Below are 22,053 nucleotides of genomic sequence, written 5' to 3' on the forward strand. Positions count from 1 at the left end.
ACTACCCCTTGTATGAATAGGTGCTTCCTGAATTCATTCCTAAATGACTTCACTCTAATTTTAAGGTTGAGCCTTTTTTTCTGGATTCTCCTACCAGAGGAAATAGTTTCTCTATCGACATTATTGAATATGGTTATCATTTTAAAGTTTTCAATTAAATCATGTCTCAACCTTCTAACCTCAAGAGAATACAATCCAAGTTTATGTAACCTGTCTTCATAATGTAATCCTTTAAGCCACGTTTTAATTCTGGTGAATCTGCATTGTATCCCCTCGAGGACAATATATCCTTCCTGAGGTCACGAACACAGTACTCCAGATGAGGCAAGACCAATGTTCTGTATAACTGAAGCATCACTTCCTCACTTTTATATACGAACGCCCTTGAGATAATGGCCAACATTGCGTTAGCTTTCTCCCCAACTGCCGCTGAAACCCTTATCCACATCATCTCAAGATTTCACTTCTTTAAAACCATCCTGGCTGGCTACGTCTCCATCCTTTATAAAATCATGGTAAGTTGGCCCATGTCATCTGCTACACACCCATAAATCCCATACTAGCCATGTTCCAGTGGCTACCTGTGCCCCAGCAAATAGACTGGAGATCCTTGACCTCCACTTCAAATCACCTCATGACCTTCACCAACCATTCATTACTGCCCATATCCTCCAGTCATTATGTATCTATCCTCTAATTCTTTCACAAAACTGCTTTGCCTTACCAGCTCCACAACCCCACCACCCCCCCCCCCTTCTCCTCTACCCACTTCAAAAAGCCTCCTTAAAAATGAAACTTTTCTTGTGACTTTGACCTTTCCCCACTAAATTTGGTCTAATTTCCTGCTCAGTGTCAAATACGTTTCTTTCTTGTTAAGCATTCAAGTACAATTTGTTGTTGAAGTTCAAATTTCTACTGTCATCATAGGCAGCCCCTCGGTCCCTCGGAATCAAGGAAGACTTGCTTCCACTCTAAAAAGGAGTCCTTTGGTGGCTGAACAGTCCAATACGAGAACCACAGTCCCTGTCACAGGTGGGACAGATAGTCGTTGAGGGACAGGGTGGGTGGGACTGGTTTGCTGCACGCTCTTGATTTCTGCATGCTCACGGCGATGAGACTTGAGGTACTCAGCACCCTCCCAGATGCACTTCCTCCACTTGTGGCGGTCTTTGGCCAGGGACTCCTAGGTGTCGGTGGGGTTGTTGCACTTTATCAGGGAAGCTTTGAGGGTGTCCTTATAACATTTCCTCTGCCCACCTTTGGCTCGCTTGCCGTGAAGGAGTTCGGAGTAGAGCGCTCGTTTTGGGAGCCTCGTGTCTGGCATGCCCAGCGGAACTGATCAAGTGTGGTCAGTGCTTCAATGCTTGGGATGTGTTCATATGGACAGCTTTATTTTCAGAAAAAGTCTTGTTTTGACAATTAAAATAACAAGTTACTGCCATTTCCAATCAATTAATAAACAATCACAAAAGGACACTGCGGGCTCAATTTTCCCCAGTTATCTGCGCTGTTTTTTTGGCCGAAATTAAAATATCCAAGTTTCCCCAAAGATTGTGCGCCAGCATAATTCAGTTAGTTACGATTTTTTTAGGGGTTTTTTTGCGTCAAAAGACCTGCAGCCTCGGACGGTGGAGCCCTGGATGTGCCTCGCTGCACCCCACTACTGGAGTCCCAACTTCGCATGGAATGTCCCAACATTCGTATCACTCAGGAAAGGGCCTGGCACCTCAATGAGCGGCACCGGCATCTCCTCCAGAGTGAGTACAACACTGTGGGCTTCATCCATCACCTCCCCCTCACCCCCATGCTCTTGGTCTGGAAGATGGGATTGGAAGATGTTCTCTTCAGGCTCATCCGCATCTGAATCTTCTGCACGGCTTCAGCCGCATCAGGGTTGGCCTCAAGTTCTGCAAAATAAAGCAGAACAGACAAATGGTTAGCAACAGAGGAGGGGGCAGGGTGGGTGGCATGAGTAGGCTCACACACAGCACAGGCAGCAGGCTCATTTGAAGGACCACGATGAATGATAGCATATTGCATCAACCGAAGCGTAGCTGACGGAGACATCCCCATGAACCGAAGCATGGCTAGCCCGCACAGTACTTGGCATTTAGCAAAGCCAGACTGTAGAATTTACAGGACTTACTCTCTCCCTCGAGTGTGGGCTCAGATTGTGCAGTGGTAGTTGCTTTTATCCAGGCAAGACCCATCAAAGCAGTGACCTGGTCTTCCAAGGGTGTCAGTGGGTGCAGATTTGCCAGGCTTCCTCCTGTTCGAGTTCTTTCCCTTTTGTTGTGTGCCACCTCCCTCTGCAAAGATGAAAATATAACATTTTAGAGAGGGTGTCTTTCTGCTGGGTGGGACATATAGATGTTCATATTTACAATTGCAATTTTAGTGAATAAATGAAAATATTACTTACACTAACTACTTAACCAAGCTTCTGCTACTTCTTTTTGCACTGGCCTCCAGTTCTAAGGGATTGCACAGTAATCTTCTGCAAGTTAGTTCCAGCGTTTCTTCATTTCTTTTGGTGAAACTTTTATGTGGCCCCTGCTGCTGTCCAGCTCGTGCCATCTGTCCTCAATCACAGTAACCAGGGCCTCCACTTCATCCTGTAAGAAATTCTTGGTCCTTGAGCTGCGTTGCATATTGTATTACAGCTCCGATTTTTCCAATGAGGATTAAAGTTCTCACACACAACTGGCTCTTTAAAAATGGCCAAATGCAGACCGGGAGCTGTAGTGGGCGTGCCCATTGCAGTCACGTCAAAAACGTACTTTTGTTTCTGCGCATGTGCAGAAGGGGGGGGGGGGGGGGGGGGGGGAGGAATCGTTTTTTCAGCGCTGACATTAGGCTCCACCCCCCAAGCTAAAGGGCAGGCTGTGCGGTGCCAATTTAAAAAATAGAATGGGGAAACTTGCAAGTTATTTTATTTTGGAGTAATCAGGGCCAAAAAAAACGGGCACAACTTTTGCAATATGCCAAAAAACAGCACTGGGGAAAATTTAACCCATAGTCTTTGAAATCTTATTCAGCAAAACTTGCAGTGTAACCCATATTTACACAATATTGTTGTTGTATGAGATAGCTAGCTATGGCAATCAGTTTAAATAAACACTGTAAATATTCTTCTAAATACATACTCATAATACCAGGGAAATGATCCCACGAGCAGCTGTCTTCAGGGAAAAATCTTTAAAAAGGATTCATCTTTGAAGGATTCATCTATTCTGAACTTAATGCCCCATATGCGGAGGATTCAGAGGGACAGATTTTGCAGTAGAAATAAACGACGGAGCTAACAGCGCATACCATTATTTACATTGAAATCAGACAGCCACTTTTGGCGACTGCACATACGCAGTTAAATGCAGAAATCAGGAAGTTGCTGTCCGAGATATCATACTTCTCCAAAAGTTGCGTGATAATGGTATCTCAGAGATTCACCAAATATATTGAACGGCGTGAAATTGCTGTACTTACCGGATATATACACAAACCCCATTTTAATTGCGCCACCATGTTAGCTGTGCCTTCAGCTGCTTAGGCCCTAAGCTCTGGAATTCCTTTCTTAAATGTTTCCACCTCTCTCCTCCTTCAAGATGCTACCTAAAACCTGCCTCTTTCACGAAGCTTTTGGTAATTTGACCTACCATCTCATTATCTGGTTTGATGTCAAATTTTGTTTGCTAACCCTCCTGTGAAGCACCTTGGAACATGTTACTATGTTACAGGCGCTATATTAATGCAAATTGTAGCTGTAGTTGTAGTAAATTCACCAGAAAAGGTTAGGGCTTGTCCATTCCAGTGTAAGTACCCTTTGCGTGGTAAATCTTAAAACTGCCAAACAACCTCTCTGGCACTGAAAATTAACTTTTTCCAAAAGTGGAGCCTCATTCTTTCAGCTTTTAATCATTGCTGGAAATTTTTTTTTTTTTTATAAAGCAAAATATTTTAAATAATTTTAAAAAAACGTTTTCTTTGTCATCTATCTCTCGCAATCCAATCTTCCTTTCACTTTCTGTACCTGATTTGACATTGAATTTAATATTTTAACTTGCACTTCCTGGTTCCAACTCTGCACTGCATATTAACGTTTCTTCAATCTGATTGGTTAAGGAGATACACAGTTGCTTTTCCTGTTCACAGATCCCAGATGCCCTGTAGAGCACACAGCGCTTTTTGGATGGTTGGCTAATGGGAACTCCCAATGCAAACGCCCATAGAATGTCTATGTGTCTATGGACAAGTGCCAGTGTAATGAATAGCATCACTGCTGAGCCTAAAACCGGCCCATTATCTCAATGGGCTAGATTTTCCCATAATTTTCGGCAAGTTCTGAGTGATTTTCTCAGCAGTACAGCTGTTTTTCTTCCCGGCGAAAGTTTTGCCCTTATTTTTTTTTTTTTTTTTTTTAAATGGTATCACCCACATCTGAACATGCCCGCCGGGCCCAAACCGCCGACGCGCAACGCTGAGAAAAATCGCCAGAGCGCAAGTTTAGCCTCAACCGTCGACGTCCAGATCACCGAGAAAATCGCCCTGTAAAAGCTGCTTAAACAGGGTGGTAGGTGAGTACTCGGCAAAGAAAGGTAAGTTAAAGGTTCTTTATTGGTTTATTTTTTTAATTTTAAAATGGCGATTAGACGTAAAAGGGTCTTGGAAATACTTTTTACATTTTTTTTTTTTTTAATTGAAATTTAAAAAAAGTTTCACCCCCTCCCTAGGCCCATCCGCCGCCTCGGACTAAATTTTAAATACTTATCATCCATTCCGGTAGGAACTGTCCGTTTTACTTAGTTTCCCCTTAACCACCGACAATAAAGGTGCAATGCCCATTTTCTCGCCGGGCGATTAGTTTTAATTAGTTTAAAGATAAGTGGAAATTCTCACCAACATTACTCACCAAACGTTAGCGGTTTTTCTGAGCGAGCAATTGGGCGTTGAGGGGCTCACAGGAAAGTCTAGCCCAATGGATGTAATAATATAAAATAAGTTTCCCCTTTCTCTCCTAAAGGCATGACACATGCTGAAGTACAGTTCTACAGGTGACCAGATATCCACCAATATGTTGCCCAAGTGGCCAATTTTCAGGAAGAGCTTGAACAGTGAGCACTGGCAGGTAGTTTGACTTCATGGAGGTGTATCACAATTCAGTTGACCTGATGTCAACACAAGCACACATGCAAATGCACAAAGCATTCAGAAATGAGAAATCTCACTGATGTTTCCCTTCTATGTCACAAAAGTACTAATATCAATTGTGGTGTCCATGGCTAAGATTAGTTCACACCACAGACCTGGGATCAAACCTGGAAATGTCCTGATCCATTTGACCAGGTGATCCAAAATCAAAAATCAATCTGTACTGGTCAAATCTGTACAAACCAATTCACAAGAGTTTAATTCAGAAAACTTGTCCAGTAGAATATCACTCTGAAGCAAAGGTTCAGTTTTACATCACAAAAAAATCTGCAGCAATATCATATACACACAGTACTTAAAGAAAAAAACAACCTGGCCCCAAATAAATCAGCATATGCTCCTCCAACCAGACAAATAAGAATTGACCAAGAAACCTTATGACAACAAAATAGATATGAACAGTCTGTTTTATTGTAATCTTATATTGTGTCTGTCACAAGATATGCAGCTACCGTGGAAGATAAATTTATACTATTTGAACGGAGACAAAGCAGACTGTGAAATGATTTTCATTTAAAACAGAGCCAAATCTGAATTGCTACAACATGATGGAGTTACAGTATTTCAGTTCTAACCATTTGGTTCTTAAATGATTTTGAACAGAATGTCCTATGGTCTGTTCGTGCTCTTTTTCACAGGCATTACTATTTTCCCATCAAAATAGCCGTGAACAATTCTCTCTTAAAAAGCCCACCCTGACCCCTCTGTTCTCTCCAACTACTTCTCCCTCTCAAATCTCTCTATCTTACAATGTCCTCAAACGTGTTTACTTCTCTCACCACTCCCTGCGTGAATCATTTTGGTTCAGTTTCCATCCTACTCAAGACTGCCCTGGTTACCATCGACAACCACTATAATTGTAACCATGGCACATTATTGCTCCTGTTCTTCACAACTTCTCCACAGCCTCCAACATGGTTGACCATTCCATTCTCCTCTCCTATTTTTCCCGAGGTGTCACCTTTCTTTTATTCCAGTCCTACCTGTTCCAATATAGCAGCATATCTCCTGTAATGGCTTCCCTCCTATGTACAAATGGGCAGCTCTGGAATGCTCCAAGGTTCCTTGAAGCACAGCAATTTGACTTCACAATTGTAACTGTGCTGTCCACTTGTCTGGCATCAAATCCTGGATCAGCAGAATTTGTATTAGCCAGACTGAAGTCCACACCTCACCCCACCACAACAAACTTTGAGTTATGCTTTGGTCACAAATACAAATAAGGAATCCAAGAGCATGCTCCAAAGATCTTGTCACCAGATTCCCAAGTTCTATTCTTAATAAACTCCAACTTGTCCAAACCGCTGCCACTAATATCCTATCTCATACTAAATAGTCCCACTCACTTATCACTCCTTTCTTCTTTAACCTCCACTTACTTCTCATCCTCATAAAACATTAATTTCAAAATTCACACTCATTTGAAAATCCATCCATGGTTGCTATTGTGTCTGTAAGCACTCTAGTAATGACTCCACGAGGTAAGGTATTGCACTTGAACTGTTGTGACTTTAGTCCATTTATTGCAGCTCCTGAATGAGGGTACAGTAAGGTGAGCTCCCTTTTCTAATTGGTTACCTGCAGTGTGCAGGTGACCCCTAGGTCTCCACCAGTTGCACCCTGTAAGGGGTAGTCCCGGGGGGTCAGGTTCACTTCTGACCTACTTGAGCAGTTCAAATCGCTCCCACTCCCTTGGGTTCTAGACTCTGGATTTATTTGGGGGGGGGGGGGGGTGATAAAGTGCAAAGGACAACTGATTTGATGCAAAAGAACTTGGATTTTATTACAGACAAGAAAATACAATGTCAAACTTATTACTCTAATAAAGAATACATTACACATTCAAAGGGGGTTACGGTAAAAATTACACCTCCCACCTCCCAATACCTAATCCTAGCTAGGTTAGACTCCAGGGCAGGCAGGGACTATGCTTACCAATCCTTTCTGGTCAGTTAGCGGTAGTTCGCGATTTCGGGGTTCGTTGAATTCTGTAGGTTCTGCTTGCCGTACCCTGAACGTCGGAGAAGACTTCTTACTGCGCAATCTTCAGTTGGGTTGAGTCTGCTGATGCAGTAAGGCGTGTTTTGGATCTATGGGGTAAGAACCCGGTTTTCTTCGTTGGAAATAGGTTCAAAGTCTCTTTAGGTAATGTTTTCACCTGTTGATAGTCAGGACTTAAATTGTAGAGTGGAAACTTTCAATTCTTCAGTTTCAATCTGTTAGAGTTTTGTTTCGAGTTTGGTCGATCGCTGTGGTTTTTCATTTGTACCACGTTGGCTGTGGTCGGTTACTGCCGCGATGGTGATGTTCTTCCTTCCTTCAGGACTTAGAGGCTGGAAAGTTAGTTTACAACTGTCGCGTTGGTTTCTCTCCCTTCTTGATGACATGAGCATAGTATGGTACTAGGCGTAGTATGGCATACCCTCTTAAAACAGAGGGCCAGTTATACGGTTTGAGTTGTCCTAATCTTCACGCCCAATCAGTCCAAAATTCTTTGTTTAAATTTGGCGGCCTTGACGTTTCTTTGTAATATTTTGACGGGCTCGTTAAAAGTTAATATGTCTTGGGTGGGTCGCTCTTCTAAATCTGTTTCCTGATGGAAATATTAGCTTGGTAATCGCAATGTCCCTTTGTGCTTGGTTTTCACATATAGGCTGTAGTGGGCCCTTTGTTCTTATTCATGTTGAAGATGGCTTTTCTCGGTTCAGTTCGATGGCTGGCCATCTGAGTTATTGTGGAGAAGGGTTTTCGAATATCCATTCCTCCAGACAATTTACCTTAGTCCCAACACCCAGACAGTTCCAATAATCAAGTGGGCTACTTTAGTTCCTTAGGCCTGTCCACAGACTTGAATGTGTCTTGTAAAAGTCCAAAATTCGATTAAAGTTCATAGTTTCTTCCATAAGCACTTTAGGATTTCAAACTTTCCGGTAGATAGTCCCAAATTAAATTTCCTTTCCAATGAGCCCAAACACTGGGGGAGGGGGTTCCCGTGAATTTTGACCTTTCAACCCTCTGGTGATACAGGCATCGTGTACACAGTGTGAAGATACATTCAGTGGTCTTATGTAACTGTACATTGAGTGTACAGGGCATATACATATATTATAGAGAGACAACATCACTCTCCCTCCCCCCCCCCCCCAAGTCTTGTGCCACTGGCCTTTGCACTGTGTGCTCTGGCCCTCAACTTGCGTGCCCAAAGCCCTTGCACCTTGTCTGTGCTTGGTAATGGCTCTCTCCCTGTAGACTCCCAAGTCCTTATTGCCACGACATTGGGAAATGGTCAGCAGTGGATGGTTGGAGGTTGCAGTGGGGGTTGAGTGGGTTCTGGCTGTGATCCATGTGCGTCCATGGCTACATACATCCATTTCCCACCCCACCCCCTCCACAAACATTGACCATGTGTGTGGCTCGACATCAGCATTTGCATACATGTACAGAGAAAAAAAAATAGGATTAGTTACATCACTGTTTGGGTTTAGCAGTAGTGGAACAAGTACATATTACAGGTAAGGTATATACATGGTATTACAGTCTTGCTCCTGGGGTGTAGGTGCAGGTGGGTAAGGATGCTGGTTCCAGAGTAACCGGACTGTGTCCAGGTTGTCTGATGGTGGCGCTACACCCCCCCGCCAGCTGGGTGGGCTCGGATCGCTCACTTGACTGGGTCTCAGGGCCTTTGCCGTTGCCTAGTGGTGGGCAGAGCCACAGAAATGTGTGGCCTCCCTATCCTCCTTGGAGGGCTGCAGGGTCCCGTCGGGAGGGCTGGAGGGTGCTAGCCTCTTGCTCCTGGTGCTGGCCCTGGTGGCCAGAGAGGTAGGGCTAATCTGGGAGAGGGTGCCAGTGTCATCCACTGATCGCTGTCCCTGCAGTTGGTATGCTCCCTGTGTGTGGCCACACTCCTTGGGGCATCACATTGGTCCAGGAGGCGCAGGCTACATGATCGGGTAGCCCATTGAACCTGGGTGCTTGCCCTTGGTTTTGTTGGCGTGCATGTCGAACCCGGCATCACACATCATTTCTTCACTTCATGATACATTGGCTCTGACCGCAATCACCTGACTCGACATTGTTAGTTGTCTTTACATATTCACATTTGTCAATTATATATTTTCCATGTATACTATCAGCATTGCTGTTCAAAGGTGCATTTAGATACTTGCATTTGTTAATTACATCTTTTATATATGTATCACCGGCATCGCTGTACAAAGAGTGTAACTGTCCCTTTAATTCTGCTGGGTTGCCGGTCTCCTTTAAGCAGGCCTTGCAATCTTTACCCCAATCCAGTTCGCTGCTCGGCATCATGTGTTGCTCCCTCAATGCTGCCCCTCATGGTCTGGTCGCGGCCATCTTGATTTCAGATGCTTCACCTCGTGGTGCGGGCGCCATCTTCTTTCTCTCCACGAGGTAGGCTGCGGTGATCCTTTTCTCCCCAGGTTCTGCCACGAAAGCCGGGAAGTTACCTTCTGCGCCAATGATCTTTCTCCGGAGTCCTGCCACTGGAGCCCTGAAGGTGAGGTCTGGTCATTTGGGTTGGGTCATCTTGCCGTTGGGTTGTGCAGTCTGTGTCGTCGCCGCGCAGTCGAGCTGGGCGGTAGGATCTTCAGGTGCTGTGATGGATCCAAATTTGGGGCCGCATAGGACATCGATCACCGAGGCCTGGAGGCTTTCCCAGCTTCAACAGATTTGGATTTGTTTCATCCATCTTCTTCCTAGCAGCGTTGGATCATCACCAGCAACGATCCATAAAAAAGGTAGCTTGTGCATCGCGCCGTTGTAGGACACCTGGACACCCATGCTGCCAACGACTGGGATGGTGTCATTTATGTAGGTGAGCAGCTTCACCTGGATCAGGAGCATTTTAGGTCGTTCGAGTGGATTGTCCCAGAGTTTCTCGAAGGCCGCCTGATTCATCAGCGATTGGTTCACCCCTGTGTCGACTTCCATCGAGACTGGAACACCGTTGATTTTAACTACCATTTTCAATGGAGAACTCTCGGGAGAACAGGTAAACACTCCGTACGCCTCTTCCTGGGGCTGAGCTGCCTCCTGGACTCCCTCTTCGTCTTCATCAGCGCTGGAGCCCAGGTGATCGGCCAACTCTTCAGCGACTCGGTGAGTAAAATTTATTTTACACATTCGCTGGAGATAGCCTCTCTCGTTACAGCCTTTGCAAGTATAGTCTTTGTAGCGGCACTGGTGGGACCCGTGATTTCCTCCACAGCGCCAGCATGGGGTTGGCCGGTTGACCCCATGTGGCGGACTCAGGGTTGCGGGACTTGGGGTAGCAGTCTTGTCTCTAAAGGGCGCCAGTCGGATCACGGCACTTGCCGGGTTAGAGTCTTGGTGGTGAGTCATCATCCACTTGGAATCGCAGGCCGAGGCCATGAATGCCTGGCTGGCGTTAATTGCCTTCTGCAGGGTGACCGTGGTGTCCGCAGAGAGCAGCCTGTGGAGGAGGCCATCGTGGCCAATTCCAATAACAAAGATGTCCCTCAGTGCCAGTCGTCTGAGGTCTGCAGCATATTTTGCGATTTCTTGGCCTTTGGGCCGCCGGTGTGTGTAGAACCGGTGTCTGGCTGTGAGGATGCTCTCTTTAGGTTTGAGCTGTTCCTGTATCATTGTTACGAGCTCCGCGTGTGTTTTGGTTGTCGTCTTCTCTGGGGCTAGCATGTCCCTGACAAGGCCATAAACAGTGGGTCCACAACTACTGAGCAGGATAGCTCTGCGCTTATCAGCAGCGAGGTCGGTGTGTCTCCAGCTAGGTCATTCACGATGAAATAGTGTTCGAGCCTTTCCACAAAGGCATCCCAATCTTCCCCATCAGCGAATTGATGAAAGTTGCCACGGTTAGCCATTTTTCGTGTGGAAATTCGTAATCTCGTCACCCAGTGTCTGTAAGCACTCTAGTAATGACTCCACGAGGTAAGGTATTGCACTTGAATTGTTGTGACTCAAGTCCATTTATTGGAGCTCCTGAATGAGGGTACAGTAAGGTGAGCTCCCTTTTATACTTGGTTACCTGCTTTCAGCACTTCATCCTAATTTACTGTGCACTCACTCCAGACTACCATCTTCAGCCAAACCAATCATAAATGTTTAATTTGCTCCAGCCACTGGCTCCTGTCGCCCAGATATCCCACAACTGGCAGCCAGATGAAGGTAAAATAGCTGGGCTGTGATAGACCAATGGCTAAGACCTCAGTGTCACAACTGTGGTCTAACTGTGACCAACGAAAGTGGCGCACAAGCAGCAGCATAATCTTCATGGATTTTGGTCACCTACCTTATGATGACATCATGATGTAATGGTCTAATGCGATGATTCAATTATTTTGCACATGCAGTGGTCAATTTGTCATGGCTGCTTTGCACATGTCCACCCCTTGGGACACATTTTGTTGTCAGTTCGCAAGATCAGTTGCACTGCTTGCTATGCAAATTGGAGACTGCAGTACTCTTACACTGCTCTTCCTAGACCAGACAATGCAGTTTAAAAGGCTTCAGATTTTGTTACTAAATCCCTCCAGCTTATTACATCTCTCCCTCCTTTTAAAAACCTCCTCAAAAATGTTCTTTGACCATAACTTCAGTCACCTTCATTCACTCTTCTCCCAATGTCCACTTGACATTCCTCTCTCCCCAGAGTGAAAATTGTTTTTAAAATTCTAAATCTTCTCACTTCTCCTTTACTTACTACAATAGCTGTCATTGCAGACGATTCTATTGCAAAGTAAGTTCACCTTGAATGCTTGTGAGTCACAAAATAGTTTTGTGTTGGAGTGAAACTCAGCTATTATCACTGTGCTTCAGGGCTTAAGGTCACTTTTGATATGCCTGCCAAGGAAAAGCAACAACAGGAATCTACCACATCAATAAATCAACATCTCCCACTCAGTGTACAGGAAGTATGACTGCATTCTATCCTGTATTCGACACATTTACAGAAGCCCACATGAAACCACCCATTAACATAGCACAACCACTGACTAATTAATATATACACAACCATTCAAGCAAGGTAAATATACTGGGTACTGACCAAAATTACTAAATCTTAAATTACTGCAGGCAAAAGTAAATTTAAAGGTCACAGTAAGCAAACCAAGTGAACAATTTTAAGATAATTTCTGCTCTTCATTTTTTATTATATTTTTCTGCTGCCAGTTAGGTTTTCATGAGCCATTGTGGCAATTGCTCCAATCCCTTTTTCCTTCCAAGCAGGTAAGGGATTGGCTGGTGGATTGGTGAGTATTTTTATTTTTCCTTTCGGTAGAAAACCTTTGACATTGTTGCCAAATTAAGTTAATTTAAGGGTAAAGTCATGGCAGGAGAGCCCAGACCCATGTCATGTTCTTCCTGTGCTATGTGGAAAATCAGGGACACTACTATGTGTGCAGGAAGTGTATCCAGCTGCAGCTCCTGTCAGACCGCATTGTGGCACTGAAGCTGCGCTCGGAATCACTCTGGAGCATCCGCGATGCTGAGGATGTCATGAATAGCACATTTAGTGAGTTGGTCACACCACAGGTAAAGGTTACAAAGGTAGATAGGGAATGGGTGACCATCAGGCAGATCAGGAGTAGGAAGGTAGTGCGGTCATTTCCCTCCAAAACAAATATACCACTTTGGATACTGTTGGGGGAGATGGCTCATCAGGGGAAGGCAGCAGCAGATAAGTTCATGGCACCATGGGTGGCTCTGCTGCACAGGAGGGCAGGAAAATAAGTGGGAGAACTATAGTGGTCAGGGATTCTATTGTAAGGGGAATAGATAGGCGCTTCTGCGGCCGCAATCGAGGTTCCAGGATGGTATGTTGCCCCCGCCCCCCGGTGCAAGGGTCAAGGATGTCTCGGAGCGGCTGCAGGGCATTCTGGAGGGGGAGGGTGAATAGCCAGTTGTCGTGATGCATATAGGTACCAACGATAAAGGTAAAAAACAGGATGAGGTCCTACAAGCTGAATTTAGGGAGCTAGGAATTAAATTAAAGAGTAGGACCTCTAAAGTAGTAATCTCAGGATTGCTACCAGTGCCATGTGCTAGTCAGAGTAGAAATAGCAGGATAGTTACAATGAATACGTGGCTTGAGGAATGGTGCGAGAGGGATTCAAATTCCTGGGACATTGGAACCGGTTCTGGGGGCGGTGGAACCAGTACAAACCGGACGGTCCGCACCTGGGCAGGACCAGAACTGATGTCGTAGGGAGAGTGCTTGCTAATGCTGTTGGGGAAAGTTTAAACTAATATGGCAGGGGGATGGGAATCTATGCAGGGAGACAGAGGGATGTAAAATGGGGGCAGAAGCAAAAGGTAGAAAGGAGATCAGGAAAAGTAGAGGGCAGGGAAATCAAAAGGCAAAAATCAAAAAGGGCCACATTACAACATAATTCTAAAAGGACAAAGAGTGTTAAAAAAAAACAAGCTTGAAGGCTGTGTGTCTCAATGCGAGGAGCATTCGTAGTAAGGTGGATGAATTAACTGCGCGGATAGCTGTTAACGGACATGATGTAATTGGGATTACGGAGACATGGCTCCAGGGTGACCAAGGCTGGAAACTCAACATCCAAGGGTATTCAATATGCAGGAAAGATAGACAGAAAGGAAAAGGAGGTAGGTTGACGCTGCTGGTTAAAGAGGAGATTAACACAATAGTAAGGAAGGATATTAACTTGGATGATGTGGAATTTGAATGGGTAGTGGGAGTTGTGTACAGACCACCAAACAGTAGTAGTGAGGTTGGGGATGGTATCAAACGGGAAATTAGGGATGCGTGCAATAAAGATATAGCAGTTATCATGGGTGACTTTAATCTACATGTAGATTGGGCTAACCAAACTGATAGCAATATGGTGGACGAGGATTTCCTGGAGCGTATAAGGGATGGTTTTCTAGACCAATATGTTGAGGAACCAATGAGAGAGCTGGCCATCCTAGACTGGGTGTTGTGTAACAAGAGAGGATTAATTAGCAATCTTGTTGTGCGGGGCCCCTTGGGAAAGAGTGACCATTATATGGTAGAATTCTTCATTAAGATGGAGAGTGACACAGTTAATTCAGAGACTAGGGTCCTGAACTTAAAGAAAGATAACTTCGATCGTATGAGACGTGAATTGGCTAGGATAGACTGCCGAATCAAGGGTTGATGGTGGATAGGCAATGGCAGACATTTAAAGATCACATAGATCAACTTCAACAATTGTACATCCCTGTGTGGCGTAAAAATAAAACGGGGAAGGTGGCTCAACCGTAGTTAACAAGGGAAATTAGGGATATGTTAAATCCAAGGAAGAGGCATATAAATAGACCAGAAAAAGCAGCAAACCTGAGGACTGGGAGAAATTTAGAATTCAGCAGAAGAGAACAAAGTGTTTAATTAAGAGGGGGAAAAGAGAGTATGAGAGTAAGCTTGCAGAGAACATAAAAACTGACTGCAAAAGCTTCTATAGATATGTGAAGAGAAAAAGATTAGCGAATGTAGGTCCCTTGCAGTCAGAATCAGATGAATTTATAATGAGAAACAAAGAAATGGCAGACCAATTGAACAAATACTTTGGTTCTGTCTTCACTAAGGAAAACACAAATAACCTTCTGGAAATACTAGGGAACCAAGGGTCTAGCGAGAAGGAGAAACTGAAGGAAATCCTTATTAGTCAGGAAATTGTGTTCGGGAAATTAATGGAATTGAAGGCTGAGACCCCAGGGCCTGATGGTCTGCATCCCAGAGTACTTAAGTAAGTGACCCTAGAAATAGTGGATGCATTGGTGATCATTTTCCAACATTCTATCGACTCTGGATCAGTTCCTATGGATTGGAGGGTATCTAATGTAACCCCACTTTTTAAAAAAGGAGGGAGAGAGAAAACATGGAATTATAGACCGGTTAGCCTGACAGCAGTAGCGGGGAAAATGTTGGAATCAATTATTGAAGATGTAATAGCAGGGGTACCGCAAGGTTCAGTGCTAGGACCCCAGCTATTTACAATATACATTAATGATTTATTCAAAGGAATTGAAAGTAATATCTCCAGGTTTGCAGATGACACAAAGCTGGGTGGCAGTGAGAGTTGTGAGGAGGATGCCAAGAGGCTGCAGGATGACTTGGACAGGTTAGGTGAGTGGGCAAATGCATGGCAGATGCAGTATAATGTAGATAAATGTGAGGTTATCCACTTTGGTGGCAAAAACGGGAAGGCAGATTATCTGAATGCTGACAGATTAGGAAAAGGGGAGGTGCAACGAGACATGGGTGTCATGATACATCAGTCATTGAAAGTTAGCATGCAGGTACAGCAGGCGGTGAAGAAGGCAAATGGCACATTGGCCTTCATAGTGAGAGGATTTGAGTATAGGAGCAGGGAGGTCTTACTGCAGTTGTACAAGGCCTTGGTGAGGCCACACCTTGAATATTGTGTACAGTTTTGGTCTCCTAATCTGAAGAAGGACATTCTTGCTATTGAGGGAGTGCAGCGAAGGTTCAACAGACTGAATCCCGGGATGGCAGGACTGACATATGAAGACAGACTGGATCGACTAGGCTTATATTCACTAGAATTTAGATGAATGAGAAACATAAAATTCTGACGGGATTGGACAGGTTAGATGCAGGAAGAATGTTCCCGACGTTGGGGAAGTCCAGAATCAGAGGTCACAGTCTAAGGATACGGGGTAAGCCATTTAGGACCGAGATGAGGAGAAACTTCTTCACCCAGAGTGGTGAACCTGTAGAATTCTCTACCACAGAAAGTTGTTGAGGCCATTTCGTTAGATATATTCAAAAGGGAGTTAGATGTGGCCCTTACGACTAAAGGGATCAAGAGGTATGGAGAGAAAGCAGGGATGGGGTACTGAAGTTGCATGATCAGCCATGATCATACTGCATGGTGGTGTCGGCTCAAAGGGCTGAATGGCCTACTCCTGCATCTATGTTCTATGTTTCTATGTTTCCAGCCCCATTAAGTCCACCTATGGGTTTCTCATGGATAATGCTCATTTTATTGAGCCTTTTTGAGGAGAACCACCAAGAGCATCGAGGAAGGAGTAGGTTAGGCTGCAACATATAGATTCTGTGTCTACCTACTGGTACCATCACAATTGCATCTATGGGCAGAGGTGCACATACTTCACTTCAACAGAGGACAGTGCATGCAGACTCAAATTCTCAAGGTAGGTTGCAACAGTAATATCAGCGTGATGGCCTGACTAATCAAAATGTTGAATGGTTCTTGTGCTCCAACCACGGTCAGTGCTTTCCCATGAAAGGTGATAATCAACCTGCAAATTCTGAAGGACATACCTGCCAAGATGCTGACCAGTAGAAGTGAAATGCCTACAAATATGATCAACGACTGTAGATCCAGAGCTGTACCATCTGTTGTAAGGGCACATCCTGCCAACATGCACCACAAGGCTGACATAGCTATAGAGCTTGGAAGTTTACAGCACAGAAAAGACAATTCACGGGAACGGTAGCATAGTGGTAATGTTAGTGGACTGGTAAACCAGAGGCCTGGACTAAAGATACTGAGACAGGAGTTCAAATCCCACAACGGCAGCTGGAGAATTTAAATTCAGTTCATTAAATAAATCTGGAATTTAAAATAGATAGTATCAGTAATGGTGACCAGAAAACTATCGGATTGTCGTAAAAACCCATCTGGCTCACGAATGTCCTTTAGGGAAGGAAATCTGTCGTCTTTACCTGGTCTGGCCTATATATGACACCAGACTCACAGCAATGTGGTTGACTCTTAGCTGCCCTCTGAAATGGCCTAACAAGCCACTCAGTTGTAACAAAACCGCAACGAGAAACAAGAAAAATAATAAAAATCGGACAAACCTCTCGGCACCAGCTACGGACACACCCAGCCCAGTCAACCCTACAAAGTCCTCCTCACCAATATTTCTGGCCTTGTGCCAAAATTGGGAGAGCTGTCCCACAGACTAGTCAAGCAACAGCCTGACTTAGTCATACTCACAGAATCATATCTTTCAGCCAATGTCCCAGACTCCTCCATCAGCATCTCTGGCTATGTCCTATCCCACTGGCAGGATAAACCCACCACGGGTGGTGGCACAATGGTATACAGTCGGGAAGGAGTGGCCCTAGGAGTCCTCAACATTGACTCCAGATCCCATTGGCTTCAGATCAAGCATAGGCATGCAAACCTCCTGCTGATTACCACCTACCGCTGTCCCTCAGCTGATGAATCAGTACTCCTCCATGTTGAACACCATTTGGAAGAAGCAGAGAGTAGCAAGGGCACAGAATGTACTCTGGGTGGGGGACTTCAATGTCCATCAACAAGAGTGGCTCGATAACACCACTACTGACCAAGCTGGCCGAGTCCTAGAGGACAATGCTGCCAGACTGGGCCTGCGGCAGGTGGAGAGAGAACCAACACAAGGGAAAAACCTATTTGACCTCGTCCTCGCCAATCTATCTGTCACAGATGCATCTGCCCATGACAGCAATGGTAGCAGTTACCACCGAAGTCATTGTGCAGATGAAGTTTTGTCTTAAGAGGACATCAGAACATAAGAAAAAGGAGCATTTGGTCCCTCAAGCCTGCTCCGCCATTTAATATCATGGCTGATCTTATCATGGGCTCAGCTCCACTTCCCTGCCCGCTCCCCATTACCCTTTATTCCCTTATGGCTCAAAAATCTGTCTATCTCGGCCTTAAATATATTCAAGGACCCAGCATCCACAGCTCGCTGGGGCAGAGAAATCCACAGATTTACAACCCTCAGAAGAAATTCCTCCCCATCTCAGTCTCAAAATAAGGGGCCGCCCATTTAAAACTATGTCCCCTAGTTTTAGATTTCCCCGAGTGGAAAAATCCTCTCTGCATCCACCTTGTCAACCCCCCTCATTATCTTATGTGTTTCGATAAGATCACCTCTCATTCTTCTGAATTCCAAAGAGTATAGGTCCAACCAACTCAACCCCCTCATCTCCGCAATCAATATAGTGAACCTTCTCTGAACAGACTCCAATGCAAGTATATCCTTCCTTAAATACGGAGACCAGAACTGTACGCAGTACTCTAGGTGTGGCCTCACCAATACCCTAGCAGGAATTCTCTATCCCCCTTGCAATAAAGGCCAACGTTCCATTTGCCTTCCTGATTACTTACTGTACCTGCATACTAACTGTGTTTTTCATGCACAAGGGACCCCCCTCCCTGCCCCCGCCCCGAGTCTCTTTGTACTGCAGCACTTTGCAATTTTTCTCCATTTAAATTATAATTTGCTTTCCTATTTTTTCAGCCAAAGTGGATAACCTCACATTTTCCCACATTATACTCCATCTGCCAAATTTTTGCCCACTCACTTAGCCTGTCTATATCCCTTTGCAGATTGTGTGTCCCCCCCTCACAATTTGCTTTCCTATCCATCTTTGTATCATCAGCAAACTTGGCTACATTACACTTGGTCCCTTCATCCAAGTCATTAATATAGATTGTAAATAGTTGAGGCCCCAGCACCGATCCCTGAAGCACCCCACTAGTTACTGTTTGCCAACCGGAAAATGACCCATTTATCCCGACTCTCTGTTTTCTGTTAGTTCGCCAATCCTCTATCCATGCTACATCACATCCACTAGTTCCCCCCTGCTCGTTACATTCTCAAAGAACTCCAGCAAATTTGTCAAACATGATGTGTGTTTCTTAAAGCCATGCTGACTCTGCTTGATTTGGAAAAGCATAATTCAATGTCCTGCTACTGCTTCCTTAATAATGGACTCCAGCATTTTCCCAACGACAGATGTTAGGCTAACTGGTCTATAGTTTCCGGCTTTCTGTCTGCCTCCTTTTTTTTTTTAAAATAGGGGCATTACATTTGCAGTTTTCCAATCTGCTGGGAGCACCCCAGAATCCAGGGAATTTTGGTAGATTTCAACCGATGCATCCACTATCTCTGCAGCCACTTCTTTTAGGACCCTAGAATGCAAGCCATCAGGTCCAGAGGACTTGTCTGCCTTTAGTCCCATTATTTTACCGAGTACTACTTCTTTAATTGCTTTGACCCCACTTTCTGCTTCACTTTTACGTTTATACATTGTCCCTTCCTGTCACATTCTGGTTTTCATTTCCCCCAGTGCTACCCTGCTCTATTGCCTTATTCTTTGACTTTTTAAATTTTCGCTCACCTGAACCCTCCCCCCCGCTAATTAGTTTAAAGCCCTCTCTAGCGCCCTATGTTATTCGATTCGCCAGGATCCTAGTTATGTATGTAACCCTAGGCAACCTGTATCATACCGCCACCAGACGGCCTACTTGTTGGAGTCCCAAGGGATCCCAGCATACCTTGGGAGCACTGTATATAAGCAGACCTCCCATGCTGTACCAGCACTCGAGTTTAAATAAAGGAGCTACGGTCACTCTTACTCACTGTCTACAGTACTCAGTTGCATTACTTTATTATGAGCATAACACTAGTCACAGCATGGTGTAAGTGGACCCCGTCCCCATGGAACAGCTCCCTCTTACCCCAGTACTGTTGCCAGTGGCCCACAAACCAAAACCCATTTATCTCACACCGATCTTTGAGCCACGTGTTTAACTCTGATCTTATTTACCCGATGAAAATTTGCTCCCCCCCACCCCCTTGACCACAGTGGTGATCAGTTTGCTCATCCTCCCTGGAGTCATTGCTCTCATCCACACAGGGAGTAAGAGCCAAGAACCTGTTGTACAAGAGCAAGGGCTGGGGCTCCTCCATCACTCCATCCTGAGTCCCCATACTTTCCTCACTCAGTCACACCCTCCTGTCCCTGACCATCAATCAAATTTGAATTCATCTAATTGGCGTGACTAGCTCCTGGATCGCGGCATCCAGGTAACCCCCACCGCCCCCCCCTGCCTCCCTGATGTGTCATAGAGTCCGCAGCTCAGATTCCAGCTCATCATTGCGGAACCTCGAGCTACAGACACTTGCTGCAGATGTGGTCACCGTGGACCTCAATGGTGTCCACCAGCTTCCAGCAGTGACACATTGCCTGCCCTGCCATCTATAATGTATTCAATTAATTAGATTTTGTTTTTAATCCCGGCCCGTAATTTAAAGCAAAAAAAAAAGAGCAAGAAAAAAAAAAAACTCACTAATCACTTCCCTGCCTTCCTGTGACGTCGAATGTAGTCACCCTGTTCAGGTTGTTCTGTGGTGGCTATCTGCTGCTGTTGCATTTATGCTCCACTGCCAGTTGGAGCTCAAAGGTCGGGACTCGGCACTGAATGCTGGGTCCGGGATGCTGCAACTTCATTGTGTTTTGTGGCACTACCACCGTGCTAAATAGAATAGATTCAGAACAGATCTAGCAGCTCAAAATTGGGCATTCAAGAGGCGCGGTCATCAAAATCATAGGCAGTCCCTTCAAATGAGGATGATTTGCTTCCACGCCAAAAAAGGATAACTTCACAGGTGTTTTAATGAAGGACCTAATATTCCAGGTCCTGAACTACATGTTGAAGAATGGAAGATGCCTGTGCGTGGATTTTGTTTTTATAAACGTGTGGTGGCCGTTGCACACCAGCCACCACACGGGCTTGACAGAGCTAGGTCTTGGCCCAGTGGCAAGGATTACTAAGATGACTGGAGGCCTGCTCTGTTGCACGGACCGAGCACACACGCATATTGCAGTGTGGGCTGGCCCATGCTGCCCCTGGGCCCACGCCTCTTCTAGCCCCGAACTCGCGTCTCTCCTTTGATCACGTCGCTCCACGATCACTCGCTGCTCCTTCGCCCTGACCTCACCACTCCTGTTGTGCCTACCCACACTCCAATCAGCAACTTGGACCTTGATGATGTCCAATCCAGTTGTCCTCTTCGCTGCCATCGCTCTCCTGCACCGGCTCATGCTGTACCTTGCAGTGGCATGCCGCCACGCTGCCCATGGCCACCGCTCGCCACTCCTTTTACGGCACCGACCTACTACTGGTGGTCTCTCGCAGGTCATGGCCACCACACAGCCCATGGCCACCGCTCGCCGCTGTAGGCCATCAGCAGCGGCAAAATTGCATTCCACCACAATCAGTAGCCTCATGGCCCAGCATAGCCCTCACTCTACCATTACCATCAAGCCAGGGGATCAACCCTGGTTCAATGAGGAATGTAGAAGAGCATGCCAGGAGCTGCACCAGGCATACCTAAAAATGAGGCATCAACCTGGGGAACACCGGACAACATGCATGCTAAAAAAGCACAAGCAGCATACCATAAGCCAGGGATAAACGATCCTACAATCAATGGATTAGATCAAAGCTCTGCAGTCCTGCCACATCCAGTTGTGAATGTTTAATGGTCCACGATCAACTAACGGGTGGAGGAGGTTCCATGAATATCCCCAACCTCAATGATGGCAGAGCCCATCACGCGAGTACAAAAGACAAGGCTGAAGTTTTGGCAACCATCTTTTCAGCCAGAAAAGCCGAGTGGATGATCCATCTCTGCCTCCTCCTGAGGTCCACACCATCACAGAAGCCAGTCTTCAGCCAATTCAATTCACTCCACATGATATCAAGAAATGGCTGAGCACACTGGATACAGCAAAGGCTACACCCCAGCTTTCGTGCTGAAGACTTGTGCTCCAGAACTAGCAGCGTCTCTAGCCAAGCTGTTCCAGTACATCTACAACACTGGCATCTATCAGGCAATATGGAAAACTGCCCACGTATGTCCTGTCCACAAAAAACAGGACAAATCCAATCCAGCCAATTACTGCCCCATCAGTCTATTCTCAATCATCCGTAAAGTGATGGAAGGTGTTGTCAACAGTGCTATTAGGCAGCACTTAACTGTGCCAGCCACAAATACAAGAGTAGGTCAAACAGAAGCTGG

General features: G+C 45.4%; 1 protein-coding gene and 1 long non-coding RNA gene across 3 annotated transcripts in view; one reads left to right on the top strand and one right to left on the bottom strand.

Annotated features, from left to right (window-relative positions):
• Positions 1-22,053, bottom strand: part of LOC139275163 (spermatogenesis-associated protein 13-like) — a 365,108-nt gene that overhangs the window by 244,201 nt on the left and 98,854 nt on the right. The gene's annotated exons all lie outside the window — the stretch shown is intronic.
• The window catches only part of LOC139274837 (uncharacterized), a 69,259-nt gene that overhangs the window by 29,834 nt on the left and 17,372 nt on the right, over positions 1-22,053 (top strand). Inside the window, exon 2 of the long non-coding RNA XR_011595624.1 lies at positions 12,382-12,461. This is a non-coding gene — a long non-coding RNA (uncharacterized lncRNA). The remainder of the gene's footprint in view (positions 1-12,381; positions 12,462-22,053) is intronic.

This window comes from Pristiophorus japonicus, chromosome 10 (genome assembly GCF_044704955.1).
Source record: "Pristiophorus japonicus isolate sPriJap1 chromosome 10, sPriJap1.hap1, whole genome shotgun sequence".
Taxonomy (NCBI): Eukaryota; Metazoa; Chordata; class Chondrichthyes; family Pristiophoridae; genus Pristiophorus; species Pristiophorus japonicus.